Below are 16,979 nucleotides of genomic sequence, written 5' to 3'. Positions count from 1 at the left end.
AATATTTGATTTAGAGACGATAAACAAGGGTGTTGATTGCAGAACGGATTTGACTAATGTGTGAGGGCTGCAGCGGGGAGGGTCTCATCTGATCTCCGTTCAGCGCTTCACATGCACGCAAAGCAAATGTGTGCTAACGAATCAGCCTTAATGTTGCGCGAGCTGATCGTAAAACACTGCTACTGGTGCTGCTAAATGTGTCTTAGTCCCAGCACTGGAGGAGACGAGCTAAAGAGTCAAACTTAAGGCAGAAGTGAACCGGGACGTGAAACACAGCGATGCTATATACAGGTAAAATGTGTATTAGAGTTCTCATTCTGAATAAGACTAAAATGACGTTTGTTCTGCTGCTGAATAAATTGTTATTAAGAGTTAGGCTATTAAGAAGTTAATCACTGTAATATTTATTCTGATTTCCTTTATTTCACACAAGCTTGTTTAATTTTTCTCTCTAATAACATTAGCTGCATTGCGTTTGATGGTCATATGTGCAGTGTCTCTGTCCCACTGAGATCTCCTGCATCTCATGTACGTCATTAAAACCATAACCAAGTAATTCCGTTTTCACTTCTTGTTTTCTCAATACAGCCACTTTATTCTTCAGAAACAACTTTTGTAATAATACATAAAAAATATAATAATAAAAAAAAGGATCCATGTGAAAACAGAAGCATGTTTTGTTAAGACAAGATATAAATTCTGGGTGTCTGTTAAATGTATAATGCATTTGACTTTGTGACTCTATTCTTAATATCCAAATAATGCCAAATGATTCAGTTTGGGCACACACAAACACACATACACACACGCGCGCGCGCACGCACACTCACTCACGCACACACACACACACACACACACACTCACATACACACTCACACACACTCACATACACAGACTCACACTCACACATACACACACACACTCACACACACACAAACTATCATATATGGTTTATGAGGACTTTCCATAATTGTTTTTATACTTAGCTAATGATATTTTCTATCCCATAACCCTTGCCCCAAATTTCACAAAAATATTTCTGCGTTTTTTTTTTTTTTAATTTTCTTACATTTGTGTTTAGTATATTTACTGTATATACTATATTTATACAGAGGAAATGTTTATGATGATTGATGACACCCCCCACACACACACACACACACATGTTGGTCTACCTATCATTATGAGGAATTTCCATAGACCTAATGATTTTTATACTGTACAATCTATAGATTCTATCCCCTAACCATAACAAAACCCCTAAACCTCACAGAACCCCTAAACCCAACATAACCCCTAAACCCAACACATCCCCTAAACCTCACAGAACCCCTAAACCCAACACAACCCCTAAACCCAACACATCCCCTAAACCCAACGCAAACCCTAAACCCAACACAACCCCTAAACCTCACACAACCCCTAAACCCAACACAACCCCTAAACCCAACACAACCCCTAAACCTCACACAACTCCTAAACCCAACACAACCCCTAAACCCAACACAACCCCTAAACCTCACAGAACCCCTAAACCCAACACAACCCCTAAACCTAACACAACCCCTAAACCCAACACAACCCCTAAACCTCACAGAACCCCTAAACCCAACACAACCCCTAAACCTCACAGAACTCCTAAACCCAACACAACCCCTAAACCTAACACAACCCCTAAACCCAACACAACCCCTATACATCACAGAACCCCTAAACCCAACACAACCCCTAAACATAACACAACCCCTAAACCCAACACAACCCCTAACCTAACCCTCACAGAAAACTTTCTGCATTTTTACATTTTCAAAAAACATAATTTAGTATCACAGACACACACTCACAGACACACACACGCTCAAGCACACACACACGCACACACACACACGCACGCACACACACGCAGACACACGCAGACACACACACACACACGCACGCACACACACGCACACACACACACGCTCACACACACGCACACACGCTCACACACACGCTCACACACACACGCTCACACACACACGCTCACACACACAAGCACTCTCACACACACGCTCACACACACACACACACACACACACACACACACGGAAGTTCGTCCTTCGTTTCGAAGAAGACCAACTTTGTCACCATCGTAGAGTAGGGAAGGAGAAGGGAAGATATGTTCATTGATCAGCAACATTGCGCTCTGAATGTCCGGTTGCAGTGGGGGCAAACCGGAAGTGGTGCAGTAGCCGTGGCGATTGGGATTCGGATTCCTCCTTTTCTTTTTGTCGTTTTTCTTTGGCTGCAGCAATCCGACTGGCTTCGAAGTTGGTGGCTTCTGATTTTACAGCAGTCCTCCAGGTGTTGCGATCCTGCGTGTTTGCTTCCCAGTTGTAGGGGTCAATCCCGAAATCCTTGAGTGTTGTCTTCAGCGCATCCTTGTAACATCTATTTGGCCCGCAGCGTGATCGCAGCTCCATTCTCCAGTTCTCCATAGAAGATGCGCTTTGGTAATTGCTCGTCCGACATGCGTGCGACGTGTCCACTCCAGCGCAGCTGAATTGGTTTCAACATTGTAAAGACGCTTGGTAGCTTCGTTCTCTCCAGGACTTCAGTGTCCGGGATTCTGTCCTGCCACGTGATGTTGAGGATGCACCGCAGGCAGATGAGATGGAAGTGGTTCAGTTTCCTGGCGTGTCGTTGATAGATGGTCCACGTTTCCGAGCCATACAGCATAGAGGACAGGACGACGGCCTTGTACATCCGTAACTTCATGGACAAGTTAATTCCACGCCTATTCCAAACCGATGAGCATAAGCGTCCAAAGTTGCAGCTGGCTTTTGAGATTCGGGAAATAACTTAATCGTTGATCAACACATGTCGAGAGATGGTGCTTCCAAGATAGGTAAATTTCTCAACGGCAGATAGAACTTGATTGTTGATGCTCAATACCGGTTCTTCGTAGGGCGTGCCTGGAGCAGGTTGATGCATCACAACTGTCTTTTCTGTACTGATTGCTAGTCCGAAGTTGTCACAGGCGGTGGAGAACAAGTCCAAACTTCTTTGCATATCCATCACGGTGGTGGCATTAAGAGCACAGTCGTCGGCAAAGAGCAACTCGCACACATGTTCAAAGGAGACCTTCGTCACTGCTTGAAGCCTTCGCAGGTTGAACAGTTTCCCATCTGTGCGGTAACAGAGTTTGATGCCGGGGTTCTCGTCTTTGTAGGCATCCCACAACATCGCGGAGAAAACAAGACAGAAGAGCGTTAGGGCAAGAACACATCCTTGTTTAAATCCGGTGGTGACAGGAAAGGGTTCCGAAGCGACACCATTGTTGATAACGCGGGCGAGCATACCGTCGTGTAGTCCGCGGATGATTTGAATGTATTTGTCCGGACAGCCGTATTTCCGCATGATTTTCCATAGGCCATCTCTGTTTACAGTGTCTAAGGCTTTTGTGAGGTCGATGAATGCTGTGAAGAGACTGACATTTTGCTCCTGACATTTTACTTGGAGTTGACGAACTGCGAAGATCATGTCCACGGTGCTCCGTTCTTTGTGGAAGCTGCATTGTGTTTCGGGCAGAAGGCCTGATTCCAGATGTGTTGTAAGGCAGTTGCTAAGAATCCTGGCCAGGATTTTGCCAGCGATGTTCAGGAGTGAAATTCCTCTGTGATTGTCGCAGATTTGGCCCTGTGTCCAAATTTCTTGAAAAAGCTGAGTCAATCGCCGGAGGAGCTGGATGCCGCCATTCTTATATGTCTCCACCGGAATCACGTCCGATCCTGGCGCCTTTCCGTTTGACAGTTGTCTGACTGCCTTCTGAGTTTCATCCAGGGAGGGGAGCAGATCCAGAGCATCGTTGGTTTCGACATGCGGCAGCCTGTCCAGTGCTTCCTGGTTGATAGCCGATGGTCGGTTTGACACGCTTTGAAAGTGTTCGACCCTTCGCAGCAGTATCTGCGATTTTTCCGTGAGGATAGTGGATCGATCGTCGCTGAGAAGAGGAGAAGTGCCCACCGCTTGAGGTCCATAGAGAGCCTTGATTGAATTGAAGAATTATATAGTTTCTCCACGATCGGCGAGGCCTTGGATTTCTTCTGCTTTCTTCAGCAGCCAAGAGTTTTCCATCTCTCTTAGCTTGCATTGTACTCTGCATTTCATCTTCCTGTTGATTTGTTCCTCCAGGGTTTGCCTGACCATGTTTTCTTGGAGTCCTTATACATTTAGCAGCCGCGATGCCTGCTTTCCTTGTGGATGACGAATCTTCAGATTCATTCTGGAAACGAGTAGGCAATGATCTGTCCAGCATTCGGCACCGCACATGGCCTTTGTGACTTTGACATCCTGTCTGTCGCGCTTTCGGACAATGACATAATCCAGGATACGCCAGTGGCGCGATCGTGGGTGCTTCCAAGTCGTCTTGTTCCTGTTCGGTAGACGGAACGTCGTGTTGGTGATGAGAAGATGGACTGCACTGGAGGTGCAGTCCATTGCTGTTGCACACACACACACACACACACACACACACACACACACACACACACACACACACACACACACACACACACACACACACGCTCACACACACACACACTCAAACACTCACACACACACACACACACACACACACACACTCACACATGTTGTGTTTCCATGTTTTATGGGGACTTTCCATAGACATAATGGTTTTTATACTGTACAAACTTTATATTCTATCCCCTAAACCTAACCCTACCCCTAAACCTAACCCTCACATTTTTTTTCTGTATTTTTACATTTTCAAAAAACATAATTTAGTATGAATTATAAGCTGTTTTCCTCATGGGGACCGACAAAATGTCCCCACAAGGTCAAACATTTCGGGTTTAACTATCCTTATGGGGACATTTGGTCCCCACAAAGTGATAAATACACGCTCACACACACACACAAACTCTCACACACACATACACTCACACACTCACTCACACTCACACAGCCTCTTTCTCACATGTCAGGTTTGTAATTGAGAACGCATACATTAGTAACAAGAGTTGTACATAGACATTGTAGTCGGCTATTCAGTCTGTGTTTGCACTGTGATTCATTTCATCACACTGTTTATCCCAGTTAGATGATATTTCAATTGATATTGAAAATCATTTGAAATAAATTGTCACAGTCTGGCCTACAATAAATTGTTGTCATTAAACCAATCATGCCCTTATATTAATTTATCCAAATACAAAGAGAATGACTAAAATGCAGCAAATAACATGATGTGTAACATGTGATCTGACAGGACGAATCAAACCTAATTGAAATGAATTGACTAATTGAATGTGTCAGCATAATTCAGTTAGCAGCTGGGGTTTAATTGAACAACAGATAACTAAGAGAAAAAACAGAGGTTAAGAGTGTGAATGTGTGTGTGTTTGTGCTTAAAGGGTGAGAGTGTGATCAGAGACTTGTGCGCACGTTAGTTCAGTGTCAGCAAGAGGGATTTGTGCTGAATGCAGTGTTGTACTGTGTCCTCATGTCTCGTCTCAAGCTGTGTGAGATCTGCCGGTATTCAGTCTAATCCACAATAAGCAGGCTGGGGGTCAGTCTCTGACTCTTCACTTGATTATAAGCAGAAACAACATAGCGATTATCTCTTTGTGAATGCTGTAGTAAATATCACATGTTTTAATGATCTTGTATGTCCTTATGTCTTCATTTGAAATGTTCCCAATCACTTTTCTACCAAAAGATCTGTATCTCTCTAAAAAAAAAAAGTGCTAACCTGCAATTGTTACAAGGATCGATGTTACCACATGAAGCACACTTTTAGGTAACCTCAAATTTTGTTAAAAAGTGTGTTTACTTTAACTATACTTTGGCACAAAATTCTCCCCAGAATGTAACAAAAGCTTCCTTAATGTAAACCTGATTAATAAATATAGTAAATAATGTTTAAAGTAAACTAAATCATGCTCAGTTTTAGGTTACATTTACGAGTAGGGTTAGGGTTTGTGTCTGCAGTAATTATAGTTATCTTTATATTCAGACATTAGAAGTCTACATTTTGACTTCATTTAGAAATCTATGTAAATGTGTGTGATTAGCTATAGTTTTGGGACAAAATTGTAAGCAAAATCTCACTAAACCTCCCTGGGGACATCTTCATATTGTTTTTTTTTTTATTATTAAAAAAATGCAATCAATTTTCTTTTAGGGTTAGGCTATAGTAATTAGAAGCTTTATATCAAAACAAAAGAAGTCTATGGTATGACCTCATTTAGAAATCTTAGTGAGTGTGTGTGTGTGTGCGTGCACTGGTAATGCCATTTCTGGGAGCAATGAGAAAATGATGTAATGCTTATCAGGATTCCTCTTCAGTGTTTAAAAAATATACCCCACATGCTTTACACTTCTATTGTTTTTATGTAAAGTTAATTATAATGACTAAAGACTAGCTGAAACTCGAATCCTACCTCCTTAAAAAAAATTAAAATAATGGAGACAAATTTTCAAATGTATTTTAATTCACACCAAAACATCACAACTGTGAACAGAAACCAAAAAAAGAATTTGCATAACAATGCAACTTTAATTATGAGCAGAAGATGGTGTGCATGAATCGACAGATTTCACCGTTTCATGATTCTTTTGATGATCTTGTTGTATGAAATCAAGGGAATATTACATAAATAGTTGTCATGATAGATAATCCAGATTGATTTCTTAATTTTATTTTTTTATTTACATTCTATGCTAATGTTGACATGGAATATGCTGTGTGTGTGTGTGTGTGTGTGCTGTGAGTGTGTGTGTGTGTGTGTTGTGAGTATGCGTGTGTGTGTTATGAGTGTGTGTGATTTGTGAGTGTGTGTGTGTGTTATGAGTGTGTCTGTGTGAGTGTGTGTGTGTGTGTGTGTGTGTGTGTGTGTGTGTGTGTGTGTGTGTGTGTGTCGCTAACAGCACTTGCCCCTACAGTCTGTTCAGGCTAAATGGGGGATCTTTGTGTGTGTGTGTGTGTGTGTGAATGCTGAGAAAATCTCTCACTGTGAAGTCAGTGTTACAGGGTAGCTTTTAATTATCAGAATGTTTTAGTAAAAACTGGGCTCGACTCTCACAATTCACTGTCTGATTACAAATCAGCTCATTGATTTGACGAGTGTGAGATGTTTGTTAAAACTGCCCCAGCGTCTGTTGGTCGTGATTGAGCAGTGACCCCAGTGGCTATTATTCTCCAAGATACGCATGTCAGCATCTCAGACATTTTACACGTTCACGGCAGTGATTTCATTCATGCTCGGTAAACATCAAACAGACATACAATCCATATACAACACAACACCATAAACTTTTAGAATCACACAAAATGATTCTTATCTAGATGCAACAATAAATTATTGGGTGAGTGAATTTGCTGTGCCCTCTTAACACATTAACATATTTAAACCGATTCCAGCAGAAAAAGAGCACAAATATACAGTAATGATAATAATAATACCTCTACAGCATTTTTCATGTCATAAATTAGCAGACATGAATGAGGAATTGAATTTATTTGAATTGTATTCTGTTTCTTGAAAGTAAATCACAATTAATTTTCCTTCATAACTAGTACTACTGGTGCTTGTGAACTTGAACCAGTTGTCATGATAGACATTTGCCTTAAACTGGATTCAACACATGTTGTGGGGGTGTTGCAGTATGATCTTTATCTAAATTTGCCACTTAAAGCATTAGATGATGGTCAGCTGTTCGTTCTCATCTGAGAACGGAATGAGAATTGAGATGTGAGTGACCCTGAACGACATCAGTCTCTTTCTGCTTCACAATTTCTTACTTCCAAAAATGGTTGCAGGGTTGTAATCTTTTGTAATGTTGCATGTCACACTCACATGATGGAATTACTATAACTATTATTTGTTTTTCCGCAGTAGAGAGGATAAGAAACATTTCCCCAAAGCAAAATCTGGCAAAACCTCACTTTAAGGAGATCTTCAATGGGAAATTCTAAAATAATGCAAAAAGTTTTCTTTTGGGGGCACGATTTGGGGTTGTCTGTAATTAGCCATATGCAAAAAACATTAAAAGTATATGGTATTTTCCCATGTTGATAAGTAAATGTGTGTGTGTGTCTCTTTGTTGGTTTACTCAGGTAGTAACATGCTCTGTGTTGAGTACAGTAAGTGTAAGGAGGTCAGGTCAGATGATGTGTGACCTCTGACATCTGGGGTTCCAGTTAGCACAGGATTGGTGTGTTATAAAATACTAAAGCAGCTCGCCTCTCTGTGTTTGTGAGTGGAGTCATCAAGCAACTCCTATAGATTTCAAAAGATGTGCTCTTAAACCGTTAAACGAAGAGTTCACTGACAAAAATCCTGACATGATTTACTTACAAACCTGTATGACTTTCTGCCTTCTATGGAACACAAAAGTAACAATATGTCAAAATCTTCTCACATCTATTCACTGTATAATAAATGTGCTTTCATTTATTTTATTTTTTCAATAATTACAATTTTATTTGATGTATATATTTGTTTTTGCTTGTTTATACCTGTATACATTTTTATTTTATTTTACACTTCCTATTTATTTTGTCTTTTTATGGATTGTCTGCATTCGGTCTGCATAGGCTCTGGCAGGGTAATGCAGTGTTATTTGTCATGCCAAAAAGCCATGTGAACCCGATGAGAGAGAGACAGAGAGGGTGAGAGAAAGACAGAAAATGCACTGGTGCTGGATGACAGACAGTTGGGAAGATAGGGTTGTTAGTTTATGTAGGCAGCAGGCTGAGTCGACTGGAAAATTTTGATCACTTTAATTTAGTAAATCCTGCGTGGGCTCTCTCCCTGTCCAACGCTTTTATCAAGGCCTCTGCACCCGTATTGATTTTTTATTTTCTATTCAGGATAGAAGACAGAGACCCCATGAATGAGGAACCTTCCTCAGATTGCTGCTATTCTCCACTTTATTGCATCCTGTCATGTGTAGTTTCGGCTGATGTCCAGTATAGTAGAGCAGCTCTGACCAATAAAACAGCAGGCTAACAATAGAAGAGAGAGAGAGAGAGAGAGAGAGAGAGAGAGAGAGAGAGAGAGAGAGAGATGCAATAGACCTGTTTCACACAGGCTTGTCCATATGTCCTGTTAAGTGTTTCTTGAGCACAGTTACTTCCTTTTTATATTTTATCAATTGCAACGAACACAGGACAGAATTATGGTTGATTTACAGAAATGCTTCATTTGAACTACCCTAACTTACATTCCAATGATTTCCCAGAGATGATGAAACATAGAAAATGGGTCTAAATGGTTTGTCTGGATGAAAGCATTATGGTTTCAAAGGGCAGAGTACAAGCAGCAGTTCACAGAGTCTGACTAGTTATTTATAAACAAAAGAAAAGTAATTAAAGTATTAAATCCTAAGCACTCACACGAGACGATTAGGGTTATATAGGGTCATATCAGTAACCTTATAACAGCTGTTTTATTGTACGTTAAGAGGGTCCCCTCATGGATCACACAACCAGCAAATACTACTCACTTAATCTCAGTAGCTGCCCTGTTACTGGACACTTTCAGTCATGTATTAAATTAATCATGGCTGATTGTGTTAAGTGAGACCCCGTTTCCATCTAGTATTAAGATGCGGTTTGGGTGATCCTAATGCAGTTGCAAATTGCATATTACCATTTGCATTTTAATTTACACAAACATACAAAGTCTGCCAAATTTCAATTGGAAAAGCAAAGTCCATTTGCAATTGCATGTCTTACAATGTCTTACAAGTTATGATACTGTCATATTGAAAAAGCTATATTAATTACTCTGTTTGCTTTGCACTTGCATTTCTGATGCCTTACAGAGACACCTGTCAATCAGTTTTGGGGGAGGGATGTATACTGTATCACAGCTGCTAATTGTTCAGGGCAAGTCAGAACCATAATGGGGAAAGAGGGCAATCCTGTCGGGTGCCTCTATCCAGAGTAAATAATCTGAATTTAATCAATTTGTTTGTTCCGTGTCTATACAGTAACTTAATCCATCCAATAAAAGTATTCCCGAACTCATTTATTTCCAAAATCTTAAAAAGATAATCCCATTCTACCATATCAAACACCATTTCAGCATCAAGTGAGATGGCAGTGACCTGAGTCTGATCATTCACCACTGACAACATGATATTGATGAAATCATCCAGAATTACACCACCTAATCTGTATGATAAGAGATGTCATAACTTTACTTAATCGGTTAGCCAAAACTTTTGAAAATATTGTAATGTCTAGCTGGATCAGGAAAATGGGACAGTAACTAAAAAAGTAACTGATAAAAGTATCAGTCTGATCCGGGCTTGTGTCATGGTTGGCGGAAGCTTTCCATTCTTTAATGTTTCCGTATAAACTTCTAACAAAAGTGGAATCTGTTCTGTAGCATGAGATCTAAAAAATTCTGCGGCAATGCCATCTGGCCCCAGAGCCTTGCCTTTAGGTAAAGCCTTAAATACCTCGTCAAGCTCCTCCAAGTTTATCTCAGAATCAAGATAATTTTTTTGCTCAGTTGTCAGTTTACGGAGTTCTAATGGTTCTAAAGTCTAAAGTTTCTAATATCTTAATCAGTAGACAAAGATGTAGAACTAAAGAGATCATAAAATTCCTTAAAAGCATTATTAATATCAATGGCTGAGGTAAAAAGACTCTCTCTGCTTTATATATCTAGCCAAATCCTAATGAGGTTTTGGAATGCAAGAAAAAAGTCAATGGTAAAATGGTCTTAAATTAATAAATGATAAGTAAATAATTAAATAATAATTGTATTTATTGTCCCAGTGAGCATGCTGAAGGCGACTGTGGCAAGGAACACAAAACTCCATAAGATGTTGATTAATGGAGAAAAATAACCTTGCGAGAAACCAGACTCACTGTGGGGGCCAGTTCCCCTCTGAATAACATCATGAATATAATGACAATATTAAGTCAAGTCAAGTCAAGTCAATTTTATTTGTATAGCGCCTTTCACAACACACATCGTTTCAAAGCAGCTTTAAAGAGGATCAGGCATTAACAGACGATAAAACTAATGTCTATAATGTCGATGAATCATCATTGTGTAATTAGATAAAATATGATTGTTTATCGTGTTTAAAAATAAGTAATTCAATAATAATTGTATTAATAACCCCAGTGAGCAAGCTGAAAGTGACTGTGGCAAGGAACACAAAACTCCATAAGATGTTGATTAATGGAGGAAAAATAACCTTGGGAGAAACCAGACTCACTGTGGGGGCCAGTTTCCCTCTGACTAACCTCATGAATATAATGTACATTTGACTTATGTATAGTGCAAGTCATGGTTTAAAATTATTAAACTAAGTAAGTGTTAAGGGTCAGTGTTTAAACATCTATTTTGTTTGAACTTTAAGATTAATGACCAATGTTTTGAAGTCCATCCTGGATTAACTGCAGAAGTTCACATTGGGGCAATTGTCCTTGTTAATTGGCTGATGAAGGCTTTTGTTGGCAATTGTTAGTCTATGCATTCTATTTCAAGATTGTAGTCCATCAATAGACCATGGTCATGCAGGCAGATATCAGGGATGTGAAACGCAGTTCAACCTGGCCGGTAATTTCTGTGAGGTTCGGTGTAATCCATCCTAAATACACGGTTCAGAAAATGGCATATGAAGTATCCCAAGTCTTATGGTTAGAGTTGGCATCAGTTAAGTCCATCATAATAGACTGAAGTGATGTTTGGCTGGCACCGGCTACATTTAGTCATCATCATTCAGCAACACGTAGCAGTGGAGTCCAACATGAAGCATGAATGGTGCTGGATCCAGCCGGTTCTGGTGACCTCAGGATAGGAGTCCCGAGGTTGAGACAGGGAAACAAATTAAATGATATAAGCATAGATGCCACTCAATTTATGGCAGAGATATAAATCATGATCAATGTTTCTGGTTTCTGGTTCTGGCAGACTAAACTAAAGCAGCCTAATTGTGGGTTGGAGGATAAATTAGGTGTATGCCTGGCTAAATAGAGGAGTCTTTAGTCTAGACTTAAACTGAGTGAGTGTGTCTGAGTCCCGAACAGTTTTAAGGAGACTATTCCATAGTTTAGGAGCCAAATATGAAAAGGATCTTCCTCCTTTTGTGGATTTTGATATTCTAGGAACTATTAACAGGCCAGAATTTTGTTATCATAATGAACGTGATGGAATATAGCGTGGTAGAAGGTCACTGAAGTTCTCCGTAGCTAGAACATTAAAAGCTTTGTATGTAGTTAACAGAAATTTAAAATGAATATGGAATTTAACAGGTAGCCAATTTAACGATGATAAAATGGGGCTAATATGATCATATTTCTTGGTTCTCGTTAGCACTCTGGCTGCTGCATTTTGAAGCAATTGAAGTTTATTTATTGATTTTGCTGGACATCCTCCCAGTAATGCATTACAATAATTTAGTCTTGAGGTCATGAACGCATGAATTAGTTTTTCGGCATCAGCAACAGAGAGCATGTGCCGTAGTTTAGCAATATTTCTTAGGTGGAAGAATGCTGTTCCACAAACATTGGTAATTTGATTTTCAAAGGACAGATTGGTTTCAAATATAACACCCAAGTTCTTCGCCGTTGAAGATGATGTAACTACAAATTATATTGTAGTGGCTTATTTTTAGAGTTTTTTGGTCCAATAATTAGTACCTCTGTTTTGTCAGAATTGAGTAGAAGGAAATTTCTGACCTCCAATCTTTTATTTCATTGATACATGCATCTCATCAGGTTTTGAAAAAATGTAAAGTTGTGTATCGTCGGCATAGCAGCAGAAACTTATTCCACGATTCCTGATAATGTCTCCCAGGGGAAGCATATACATGGAGAAAATTAGAGGCCCTAAAACTGATCCCTGTGGCACTCCATATTTTACTTTTTTTTGGTTTGACAATTCATCATTTACATATAATATAAATGATGGCTAAATATAACCTAAACCATTATAATGCAACTCCACAAATGCCAACATAATTCTCTAGCCTATTCAAGAGAATGTCGTGATCTATCGTGTTGAATGCAGCACTAAGATCTAAAAGCACTAGAAGTTAAATATAGCCGCGATCAGTTGATAAGAGCAAGTCATTTGTAACTCTGAAAAGTGCAGTCTCTGTACTGTAATGAGGCCTAAATCCTGACTGAAATTCTTTGTATATACTATTGCTCTGTAGAAATGAACATATTTGGGAGGATACTGCTTTTTCTAGTATTTTTGACATAAACGGGAGATTTGAAATCAGTCTGTAATTAGCCAATTCTCCAGGATCAAGTTGTGGCTTCTTAATAAGTGGTTTGATAATTGCCATTTTAAAGTTTCTATGGACGTGTCCTAAGCATAGCGAGGAGTTAATAATATTAAGAAGAGGTTCTGAGATTACAGGGGATACCTCTTTTAAGAGCTTAGTTGGTATAGGATCTAACATACATGTTGTGGCTTTTGACATTTCGATACATTTTGTTAGCTCTTCATGACCTATGACAAAGAAGGATTGAAGTTGCACGTAAGGAAAATTATTAGACATTGTTTTCTGAGGTGCTATGACAGATGATTGCATAATTCCATTTCTGATTATTTCAATTTTATCTGTAAAGAAATTCATGAAGTCATTACTCTTGTGCAGCGACGGAATATCTGGTTCTGTTGAGGCTTTATTCCTAACCAATTTAGCCACAGTACTGAATAAACATCTAGGATTGTTGTGGTTATTTTCTATGAGTTTACTGAAATATGCTGACCTGGCAGCATTTAGTGCCTGTCTGTATCCACAGACACTTTCCTTCCATGCACCACGAAATACTTCTAATTTTGTATTTTTCCACATGCGCTCCATTTTCCGAACTGCTCTCTTGAGAGCATGAGTGTGATCATTGTACCATGGTGCAGGGTTTATTTATTTAATTTTCTTTAATCTAAGTGGGGCGATAATATCAATAGTGCTAGAGAAGACTGCATTTATATTTTTTGTTATTTCATCAAGTTCTTCTGAGCTTTGGGGTTTATTGAGTGTATGAGATAGATCTGGAAGATTATTAGTGAAGCAATCTTTAGTGGTCGAAAGAATAGTTCTACCTGAACAATAGCGTGGTGTAGATTGAGTAACATTAGCTGATTGCAGCATACAAGAGACGAGGTAATGATCCAAGATGTCATCGCTCTGCTGCAGAATATCTATATTATCAACATCATCTCCATATGACAGAATTAAATCTAGCGTATGATTATTGCGATGAGTTGGTCCTGTTACATTTTGTCTGACTCCAAGAGAGTTGAGAATATCGATAAATGCTAATCCCAATGTATCATTTTCATTATCTATGTGAATGTTGAAGTCACCAAAAATTAAAGACGACAGAGATTTTTTATTTATATTTGACGGTGTCACATTAAGCATTATTAGTTCAAAAGACTTACATTTATATCCTGTCCTCTCAGTAACACCAAAAACGTAACTGTAAATTGTAGCAACACCATTCTGAACTTATTAGGACATATTTCAAATGTCAATACTCTGAATCCTGGCTGGCAAGTCTGGAAACAGTCCCACTAGTAAAATATTTACATGTTTATATAAAATAGCATGTCAACTAATGAAAACTAAATGACTTACTAGTCCGAAATTGTATCCTCGGCTGGATCAAGTCTCTCTTCAAAATACAAATGTTCATCGGAGTCCCGCTCTTCTCCTGAGGAAAATGTTAACTCTTCCTCACTATCCAGGAGTTTCCTTGCATGTGTATCATTACAAATGCACTGTAAAGTTAATTAATTGTTTACATCAAACCTCTGATCATTTCCCTTGATCGTCTCAGCACATTACCGTATGAATGGCGCGCTCTGCTGGTGGGTGTGATCACATTATCTATAATTAGATGAACCGGTAAAAAATGTACATCGCTTTGTTTCATACAGTGGAGTGGTGGTGGCGTAGGTGGAGTGGTGGTGGCATAGTGGCTAAAGCACAGGGCTGTAGCACAGGGCTGGTAATCAGAAGGTTGCTGGTTCGAACCCCACAGCCAGCACCATTGTGTCCTTGAGCAAGGCACTTAACTCCAGGTTGTTCCGGGGGGATTGTCCCTGTAATAACTGCACTGTAAGTCGCTTTGGATAAAAGCGTCTGCCAAATGCATAAATGTAAATGTAAATACAAATTACATTACAGGAGAATATATGTTTTAAATTTGATTTGTTTTATTTAAAAGTAGGGTTAGGGTTAGGGTTAGGGAGTTTCAGTTCATTTTTGTGACGTGTTTCTGAAATATGCTCGTGAACACAGAGACTGCTGAAAGCTCACCCTTTTTATGATCTTTATTTTACAAAAGAACAAGGTTTTGTTGTTATTGTGAGTGTACACCTATAAAAGTAGACCCTTTATAGTCTCTAGCGATGTCTTACACTTATCTGTATGCCCCAAAATGACAGAGTATTTTAAGTTGTTTCTGCTTTAATGACGAAAATATCCAGCAGGACGCGCCGGCGCATCCGTCAACCCCAGAGGGTTAAGTGAACTTCATTTTCGCACATACAACAAATTAAAATAGCGGGCATATGTTTGCAGTATTCACTCTCAATGAGGACTAACACATTCTCCACTGATGTGGTTTATCTATAGGGAACTAACAAGAAAGTTCACATCCCACAAAAAAGTTAGTCACTTTGGAAGAACATACAATGTGTACATTTTCAGCACTTACACAAATATTTAAGAAACCGATTTACAGTTGCACTTGAGTATTGAATGTTGTATATAAAGTTTTATAGTTATTTTTATTATTATTCCACCAAAATTGGGTTCAATTCAGTGGAGCACAGAGCATAAACTCATTTCCTTTTCTAGTGAAGGTGGAGACTGCTGACGGCCAACACCCTAGATAAAAAAAATATATACATGCATTCCGGAACCCTTCAAAATCTCCTCTGAAGGAGGATGCAGTAACAGAGCAACAGTGTGATAATAAGCAGTTTTGATTGGCTGTCATGCACCACTTACTCCGTCAAACAGAATAAACAATGAGAAGATATTTGAGATAGACTACAGTTATTTTATGTTGTTTTTAAAGTTGTATATTATTGTATTTTAATGGATTTATTTATTAAATGCAAACAAAAAATGTATAAATTGGGGAAAGAATGTTTCATAATTTAAATACATTTCTCTATTAATGTGACCCCTTCTCTGAAGGCTTTGAAGGGGCTGACTGCACACCACTGGATATATCCAAGTATTTGAAAAGGAAAGTGTATGATAATAGTGCAGAGGAGGAGAGGAGAGGTTATCGTCAGTTTGATAAAAGATGTCTCCAAAACACTAATTAAAATTGACTACCCTCACAAACGCAGCACAACATGTTATCTGCGGCTAATTCATTTAGAGCCACTGTCTCAGTTTGAGCTTTTACCTTTAATCGCCATAGCTTTAGTACTTAAATATTCTCTCTGCTTTTATTTCATTTTCCCTCTCGTTGTATTTTAGGGACTTGAAAGCGATGATTCTTTTTTCTTCACTCCATCACTTCAAAAGTGGATGCTAATCGAATAGAATCAGCTACTGTTTTGGTTCCTGAAGCTTTCCCCATGCCACATCTATAAGATGTTTAAAAAATGCACTGTTTCTCATATTAAGGCAACCATTCTAATCATTAGCACGAAACACAAAGCAGTGTCTCCCACAGAGCAATTTGAGCAAAGCTTCACACGGCTGAATTGAACCCCAAACACAAAAAACAAAGAGGAAAAGCAGCTGATATTTTGTGATTTTCATTGTCAAACATGAGAAGTCCACAACACTTGCATTTACAGGCAAACAGAGAATTATCGCACACACACATAAAATGAAACATCAAATGGAAACTCATTTTTAAAATGACAACACTAGGGATGCACTGATATGGAATTTCTGGGCTGACATTGATAATTCACAGCTCATTGTGCCATAAACCAATAATTTACTATTGTCATCTTTTT

The sequence above is a fragment of the Xyrauchen texanus genome, chromosome 15, assembly GCF_025860055.1.
Source record: "Xyrauchen texanus isolate HMW12.3.18 chromosome 15, RBS_HiC_50CHRs, whole genome shotgun sequence".
Classification (NCBI taxonomy): Eukaryota; Metazoa; Chordata; class Actinopteri; order Cypriniformes; family Catostomidae; genus Xyrauchen; species Xyrauchen texanus.
The sequence above is the reverse complement of the archived record's forward strand: the minus strand, read 5'-3'. Positions refer to the sequence as shown.